Genomic DNA, 9,909 nt, shown 5'->3' with positions numbered 1-9,909 from the left:
ATGGTCATGATCTAACACCCTGTCTTTCCCTAACTCTTTTCCACATAATCCACACTGAGTTGTGTTTGCTATGGTTGTCCTATCCTGATGAGATAATTGCATGGGAACAACATTGGCAAAGATCTCCTTAATTTCATCATATTCTCTTAAAATGTCTTGAATAAAGTGTTCTGCTGCATCTGAACCTACATAGGTTTGAACAGATTTCGAATACCGCTGCTCCGAACAAATAACTTTGTAAGCATAGGCACAAGGAACATGTCTGTTCAAACGCGATGCATGATTTTCGATTGGTAACAGCAAACTTTCAAAATCGGCCACAATAAGAAATTTAGCTCTTTCTGTTTTAGCTTCAGATCGTAATCCAAACTGATAGACTGCTTTCTCGGGTTTAGGCATATTGACACGTTGGGCCTTAACAAAACAATACCCCTTGTGCTTATTCAACCTTTCTTGTGAGCTGTATGTCCACAAACATTTTCTGCAAATATAACACTGGTTACTACGTTTTTTCTCAGGGTTTTTGACAAAAAAATTCAACTTAGTGATCAAACAAAAATGGGTGTCTGCTTTCGTTTCTACATCCATAAGTTCATGACCCTCTAAGCCTAAGAATCCATCGAAATCTTCGGGCTCGTTCTCTTGTGAAAGCATCAACAGATCAATTTGACTGTCTGGTTCTATGTTGGATACGTTGCTTATGTAAAGTGGATAGAGAGTCTTATCTTCGAAGCCATACACATTGATACTCAACTGATTGACTTGTTCAAATCGTGGGATTTGTTTGAGAGTCATCGGAAAAGTAAACCCATCCAAATTCAATCTGTTCACAAAAGGTTGATAATGCTTCACCCGTGTTGGATGATGTGGAGCAGGAAACAGTTTGGCTAAAATGCTATAGATAAAACACATCTCATCATTGTTTTCTACATTCACAACGCTTTTAGTTTTGTATGCAATTTCTTTAGGAAGAGGGATGTATGTACCGCCTTTAAAAGGTTTAAATTTAACGATGATCACTTTCATCATTGCAATGTCTACCACGTTTAAATTAGAATGCTCACCCTGATAATTATCTAGTGAACGCAATATCTTGTGCATGGCTTCAAGGTATTGATCAGTCAAATTGGTTCCTTGTGTAGCTATGACCATTGTGCTTCGAAAGTAGGCCTCATGAATATTAGCTGTTTCATCTTCAGTAGGTTTAACCATTCTGATGTGAAGGCACAATCCCCATTTCACTGACTGTTTCTCTCTGAGTTCTGCCTTAACCGCATCAATAATGACAGCTTGTTCATTCACCATAAAATGTAAAGCATCTGTAGCACCCTGCCCTTTAAACTCATACTCTCTCACATCTCCCCCTAAAGATTCGCTGGTACATGGGTGAGCATGATCAGAAGTGTCACCAACAGGTTCAGGATTGTAAGGAGTAGCCGGTGGGGAGGGAATGGGAGGCAAAGAAGGGTTGGATGGTTGTGCAGATACTGTAGCCGTTTTTTTCCTACTTAACTTGCCTTTGCTACCACCCCACATATCATGTCTTGTTCTATTCTTATGCAGTCGCAAAGCTTTTGAAGTTGGAAACATTGTCTGACAAGACTGACAGGATACATCATTTTGTGAAATCTCGTTTATGAAGTAGGGATTGGGATAAGAAGGTGAAACATCAGGGGAGGGGATGGGCGGTGGAGGGGGGTAGGAGGAAGGAATGGGAGGTGGTGATGAGGTGGAAGGAGAATCATATTGTGAAGTCGTGTTTAGACAACAATGTGGTAAGTGTGATTGAAAAGCAAGTTCATGGGTAAAGTGTTGAAAGCACAGTGAACATTGGCAAACCAAAGGATTGACTACTTTTTGACAGCTTTTCACATGACGTTTTAAACTATCTTTTCTGGAAAAATATTTTCTACAATACAGACATGAAAATTGTCCCCCAACTTTCCCACATATTTGTTGATGCCTTGTTAAATTTCTTTTATAACCAAAACAAGTGTGACAATTTTCACAGTAGGAGTCTCTGCTCGTGGTGTACATAGTCATAAAATAGGTATTCACCAACTAAGTGTGTATGAGTTGGAAGTTACCTGAAAACAAACAAAACGAACATCAACTAAGCATTAAACTAAAATGGTTACTAACAGTTTTAAGTAATATATCGTGATAATAAGTTTTAAATAATACGTCAAGTGTATAAGTTTTAAATTAATCTAACAAATGTATAAGTGTAAGTATGCAGTAAAAGTGGAGTACTTGCTCTTTTGCTGGAGATTCCTATCCTAAGGATGCGTGTTAATGGTTAACGTTTCCTGTAGACTTTTGGTTGATGTTGCCTTGGCAATTTCTCAGACGAAAATGGTGAAAAATATAAAAGTGGATGGACTTCTTATTCCAAACTATACATTTTGGAGCTCTATAGAAATATAAGTTCAAACTTTAGTACAAACAGCTGCACACAATGAACATGAGTGGTTTGGCTGCTATTCAAATCAGTTTCAGGTTGCTTCATGTATAATAGGGTAGGACTAAGAACTGCTGAATCACCTTGAAAGAGTACACAAGCTATACAAAAAGATTTTTTTGTTGTTGTTAAGAAATGTTTACTGAGATGGTACTGAAAACGTGACAGTTTAAAAGCACTGGTGTTCCTTTATGAAAGACTACATAAAATGAACTGCTGAATCACCTTGACTGAGTACACAACCTATACAATTTATTGTTGTTGAGTGTTTACCATGGGATGGTGCTGAAAACGTGACACTTTAAAAGAACAGGTGTTCCTTTATGAAAGATTGCATAAATGGATACACTTAATGAAAGAGCTGTATAGAGAGTGTGTTACTAAAAACTCGATATTGATTAAAAATGAGAGATTGTCTATAGGGCTGCCGTCTGATCAAACAGGGGAGTATCTAGAAAACGTACTAATTAAAAATCGTATACCATCACTCACAAGCAAAGTATAGTGAGTCAGAAGTAAAATGTAAACTCCATTTGTATGCGGGGGTGTGACAGTTGATACCATTTGAGAAGAACAAGATAACATAATGAAGTAGTTTTTCCCGTGAGAAAGTGTCAAATGCTGAATCACCTTACTTGCGGTGTGAGTATAAATATAACGTGTTAGTGGTTCATTTCGGGAGAAGACACTTTACTCAAAAATGTCTGACAATCACAACCACACTACGTTTGAGTGGGCTGCTGGTCATTGGTTGTCCATCAACTTGTTCCGCGATGATGCTTGGGTGCATCTTTCAAACTACAACAGCAAAAAGGAAAGGAAAACCATTTCCTTGAAAAGCAGTGTTTTTAGAAAACTGATTGAAGATCGCGAACAAATTATATCTGCTTTGGAGGGCTATGAGATGGCATGCGAAGTTCCAGTCATTCCGGGTATTCCTCAGACGGGAAGTGACATGGCACCCCCACCTCCGCCCTCTTATCCTGCTGCTGCTGTTGCTGCAAGCGGTCCGATGGCTGCTCGAACGATGTTTTCCGAAACAAAGCCGCCTACCGGAAATATGCCTACTGGAACGATGCCTGCTGATAAAACGCTGACAACAGGAAGAACCAATCCGGTAACTAACCAACTGAAGCGGACTTATACTGATGGTAAGTTAATTTGATATAATACAGGTGTGCTTAAATGTTGTAGTTACAACAGTTTAACATCCGGAACAAAGCATGTGCAGTAGTTTATAATGTCTTTAGCACTGTATTTGCATTTTTCACGGACATAAACTTTCGTAGAGTAGTGTATTTACAACGGTGACTAACTTGTGAGCAGTAGTGTACAACCATTTGGGAATCAGTTTTGGTACTGCTTTGAGTGCTTTGGATTATTATTAGTAGTAGTAGTATTAGTATTATTATTAATAATTCACCCTTCCATTTCAGCCATCGATGGGTACAATGCTGGGTGAGACGAGAAAGGAAAAAACTGCTTCAGCGTAGATTGCATCGTGGATATTATTGTCACATACGCAAGCACCTCACTGTGTTATCTAAAATAAAAAGCATATTTGAAAATCAGAATGTGTGTATGTTTTATGTTTCAATTCGTAGTTATTCACTCTCTTGGTCTAACAATGTGATATGAACCACTAGTGTGATACGAGTTACCTCCCTTGGATCACGCGAGCAGGCCGCTCTCTTGGTCTAACAATGTGATATGACCCACTAGTGTGATACGAGTTGCCTCCCTTGGATCATGCGAGCAGGCCGCTCGCTTCACCCGTATTTCGGTGTATGTATTCATACCAACCGGCTTTCATTGTTTCCTCGCTGTCAATAGTGTATTACCTCCCTTACACCGGTAAGCCGTTCGTCTACTAGTGTAGCTGAACGGTTTGACCGTTGCTTTTCCAGCTAAGTTTACGATATATATATATATATATATATATATATATATATATATATATAAGAAGAAGTTGCGAGTAATATATAGCGAGATTATCACGTGCACACACACACGCACACGCACACGCACAGCGGTGTCGGGGTTTACCAGTGACAACCGCGAAGGCTAATGACTTGTTTCCAACTGGTTTCGAGGTTATAGACACCACAATCAACTCTGGCGGGTTTATCGGAAAAACGCTCGCGAAAGCTGATGTGTGTGTACGTGTGCGTGTGCGTGTGCGTGTGCGTCTCAGGTTTCACTGCAAGACAATAATAAAAACAATATAACGTTTGTGCAATACAAGATTTCAAAATAAAAGGTTCAACAGAAAATAAAAAGTTTGAGCAATAACTAATTACGAAAATAACAGTCAATCAGACTAAATATCTGAATACTTACCACTACACCACTTGCCGTTCACCGGCACCTCAACACCGACAACACGGCTGCAGTCGACGTCTTGTCCTATAATAGCCTGTGAATAGAATAGAATAGTCTGTAAACAGAACAGAACTAAACGGGACAGAGCAGGACAGGACAGAACAGAAATAGAACAGAAATAGAATAGCATACCTGCAGCTGAGGGAATAAATCCCCGTTGACAAACAGCCGTGATGGTGATCCGTAAATTCTTAATACGGTAATTTGGGGATACGACTGCCCGTACAAAAGTGATATCGGCATGTGTTGTTCGGAGGAACATGACATCGTCGTCCCACCGACCCATGAACACGGAAGTGCAACTCCGAAAAATGGTATAGCGATACTGATCATGATTATTAACCACATTTTTGGTTGTTTTGATTATTTTTTTCTCAATGGTATAAATTAGCGATTTCAACGGTTTTATATACAATTATTATCGCACTCTGATTGGATATTCAATAACAGCCAAACATTGGCAATACATTATTAACACATGTGCAAAATGTGATCATGCTGATTGGATAAAACAATACCACCATACCACAACCCACCCGAAATTGACAGATCATTGTTATACGTGCAAAATGACACGTAGTGGAGAGATGAAAGCCGCTCACATGAGCGTCATCAAAGGAAAGCCGATAATGGAATGAAATTAAAGCTTTGTTTCAAGTGACAACGAATAACCTTCTTTCTAGTTACAAAGAATAACCAACGAAAATAAAAGAGATACTCACATTGATAAGCGCAACGACAACTGCAGGCAACTTTGAAGCTTTTTCAATTGTCTCCTTGTTAGAAAAATCACCACTTTACCGTGGATTATAATTGCTCCTGAAAAATCCAAGAGAAAAGAAATTTGACAGAAAATACTGATATTATTTTCTATCTGTGGATTTTGTAGAATAAAGAGCAAATTTCGTGCTGAAATAAAATTTAAAAAAATAGAATCACGAATTTGCTTAATGCTGAAACTATAATCTGCGCGAGTGGGATTTCTCAGCATAAACGAATCGGACATTTTTCACAGGCAGAGTGAAAAAAAAAAAAATTAAATTCGCACGCTGCTAGATTTATAGAATCTGACGTCTGAATGGACTATTGTAGTTGAAAGGTCATCCATTGTGTACGACTATGAAAACATTGTGTAGAGTGTTCGAGATGAAAATGAATATAGGGTATAGACATTATTTCCTTGCGACTGTTGTAAAACATGTATTATCAGATGGTCTTCTCCTCGCCCCAACCGCCTATTCTGTCCTGACCAACATATATAAACATCTTAATTCTTATAAATTCATTATATACCGTAAACATGTAATAAAGTTGTGAATGGGTGATAGATTTACGATCGTTACACAATGTGCTGTTAATACTGATTGTAATGCATATAGTTAAAATTAAATAATAAAATAAAAACTTACCTTTTCAGAATTTGTTTTGGAACACTCTTTCTTGGAAAAAATGCTCCAATAGATTAACAGATGAAACTATATCCCGAATTTCACCTACTGACAGCTGCACTTGTCCATTTGTCTGATTTACAGTTAACACTTCAGTTTGCCGGTTCAAAGTAAAATGTATTGAACAAATATCATAAGTTAACAAAGCGTTATGAAGGTGAAAACTATTTCTATAAATTAAAATTTCGTCTAAAATATAAATTAAAAAAGATTTCAAAATTGGTTTCAGATGATTGCACACGCTAATAGAAGTATTTCCGTTATAAAATTCGATGTTATATGTCCAATCAGATTTAAAAGAGATTTCGAACGGCATGACAAGACAGCTGAATACTCAAAAAAAAAATAATCGCATACGATATATATATATGAATCTGTAAAACATTTTTGTGTGGTTTTTCTTACACAACGAACACCGGTGCTATTCAAAGTGCGCGTGACAAATTAATCGTATTCTGCTTGGGGATATCTTGACATTGTATCAGTTGTCAGATTTCGTTAGATAAGATAAATAATAACAGCCTACCGTCGCCGTTAGTAAACAGTAACAGATAAAGAATAGACTCTGGTCTACTAATTGATATTTGCTTTTCCCACATGTGATGAAACATGTTTGCAGCTTGAAAATGAATAAAATTTTACTTTTCCCACACAGGACAAAAAGAAAAGTATGATAGAGAAGTATAAAGCGTAGTCGTTATAAAAGAGCGGAGGAATAGTTAAGCTATACATTTAGTACAGCAAGGGGTACTTCGAAAAAACAGAAATTAGATTTTTCAAAATGACGTCTAAAGAGGTTTTTTTTAAGGTCGCTTGGAATACAAAGTGAAACCGCTGAACCAAACAATCGATCGGCGCTTTTAGTGGAAAAACAAATCCGTTGTTTGGAAGCACAGACGTTAATTGCTGATTATTTTAAAAGAAAAGAAAAACTTCGAAATAAGGTGAGAAGAGTGTCAAGAAAAACACATACCTTCTGCAGAAAATATAAACGTTATTCGAAAACAAAGAACAAGAAAGTGGTTGTGAGAAAATTCAACAGAACACTGTTATGTGTTTTACGTACCAACGATTCACTGAGTGAACTGTTTTCGTGTACAGTAAAACACGAGGATATTACGAAACTTGTGCAAGAAAAAACTTAAGGATAAAACAAAGAACAAAAAAGTAGATGTGGGAAAATTCAATAGGATCCTGAAGAGTGATTTACTCATCAACGATTCGCTTCGTGAACTGTTTTCATGTACAGTAAAACTCGAAGATATTACGAAACTTATACGAGTAAAAACTTGAAGTTGTTGAAAAAAAATGTGACTGACATACACTCGTTCGTATATAAGATTTCAGATAGTTCTATATAATGAAACTTGAAAACGTTGACAATTTAAAGAAAATTTATTGCATTTGTAGAGCTCAAGAGATAAATATGAACAGTTATTGTTAAACTCTAATTTGCTATGTTCTGAGCTTTTTCTTGTGTCATACACTGTATCGGGAAGCGATCGGCAAGTTAGTGATTTAGTTAAAAGTATATATTAATTGATCCTGACTGATTTATGTTTATATATATATGATATATGTAATCCGGAGAAGCATTTACATAAGCCAGCTCGGCTTGTTTGCTAAATACTGTTATGAACAATTGATGGAATAAATATGATTAAACCAAAATATGAACTGAGCGAATGGTTAATTCAAAACGGAATATATGGAGGAAATGATTAATGAAACAGTGTTGAACAGTCAAAAGGTAAGTTCACTTTATTTTCATTATTACTATTACATCAATAAGTTACATGTCATAAAGCAGAATACACACGAATTACACATCTGTTGATGGGTATAATGTATACTTTCTACTCAAGTTCTAACATAATGACGAAAACAAGTAACAGCGATATTATCTAGTTGGTGATCGTCTAAAAGCAACATTTAACCCTTAGTGTTACGTTAGCACACTGAAACAGATAAAAAGTTAAAGAGTGATAGAAATGTTAATAGATAAAGGTTAATGAATGCCGCTATGAACAATAACATAATATTTTAACACTTAGTGAAACGTGAATGAAGTAGAGAAAAATGTTTATAAATGAATTGACACCGGTGAAAGGGTTAACAGGTTCAGCGGTCAAAACCCACACACGAATAGATTTACTCTTGCGTGTAAAGAGTGGGGTGAGAGAGAGCTACCTCTAGTGTATTGATACTAATGTGCGGTGGTGACATAGTTACATGTTTGAACAGAGCGAATATATACAGAGCCAGCCTTACTGCTGGTCTCCTTTAGCAAAATTTGTTTCTATTGTGTGAAAGGTATTGACTGCCCTCTGTGGTATGCTCCACAAGAATGCTTTTGTTTGTTTCATTACTCTACGCTCCTTTAACACTTAGTGAAACGTGAATGAAGTAGAGAAAAATGTTTATAAGTGAATTGACGTCGGTGGGAGGGTTAACAGGTTCAGCGGCTAAAACCCACACACGAATAGATTTACTCTTGCGTATAAAGAGTGGGTGAGAGAGAGCTACCTCTAGTGTATTGATACTAATGAACGGTGACATAGTTACATGTTTGAACAGAGCGAATATATACAGAGCCAGCCTTACTGATGGTCTCCTTTAGCAAAATTTGCTTCTATTGTGTGAAAGGTATTGACTGCCCTCTGTGGTATGCTCCACAAGAATGCTTTTGTTTGTTTCTTTACTCTACGCTCCACAGGAATGCTTTTGTTTGTTTCTTTACTCTACGCTCCACAGAAATGCTTTTGTTAGAAAAATTCCATGCTCCACAGGAATGCTTTTGTTGGTGCTCCACGCTCCACAGGAATGCTTTTGTCCGGAAGGTATTACTTTCTCTCTACTGGGGGGTAAAAATGGTACTATGAATGATGATATTGGCCGACTGACATACATACATGGATAATGTGATCATGGAAACGCTCAGATTGTCATGTTAGACATTTCCTCATCATTTGAAAACCACGAGCTAGTGTATGATTACATAATTGCATTCACCCGTGAAGTTCCGGAGTAGAATAGGTCTTCAGCCATCCATGCTTTCCGTAAGAGCAGACTATACTTGACGTAAGAGGACTAACGGGATCGGGGGTCAGACTGGCTGACTTGGTTGATACATGTCGTCTTATCCCAATTGCGAACGATGCTCATGATGTCAATCACTGGATTGTCTGGTCCAGGCTAGATTATTAACAGACTGCCGTCATATCGCTGGAATATTGCTGAATGCGGCGTTGAAGACGACGACAATGTTGACAAACTGAAATACATGGACCAGGTGACCATGGAGACTCTCCGACTGTATCGTGCTCTGGTTGGGTAAGAAAGGATAGATTCTGTAATCAAAGATCATTCATAGAGATAAGCATACCAGCATGTGTCATGCTGATTTTACGAAACTTGTGTCAGAATTCTTGTATTTCCCAAGCGAGAGCGACGGTTTTTCATAAATTCAGACGCTAGTTTCGTAAAGTCCATTTGACACACATGCGAATGTAATAATTTCTATATCACCCATTATTTCTTTAGAGCTCCCCTTTTGAAAAACGCACTGATCACAACCGCTGTTTTTCACCCTTATGTCACAATAACATTCGAGTGACG

This window comes from Haliotis cracherodii, unplaced genomic scaffold (assembly GCF_022045235.1).
Source record: "Haliotis cracherodii isolate W230 unplaced genomic scaffold, xgHalCrac1.p SCAF_3, whole genome shotgun sequence".
Taxonomy (NCBI): Eukaryota; Metazoa; Mollusca; class Gastropoda; order Lepetellida; family Haliotidae; genus Haliotis; species Haliotis cracherodii.
Note: the sequence above shows the minus strand (reverse complement) of the source record.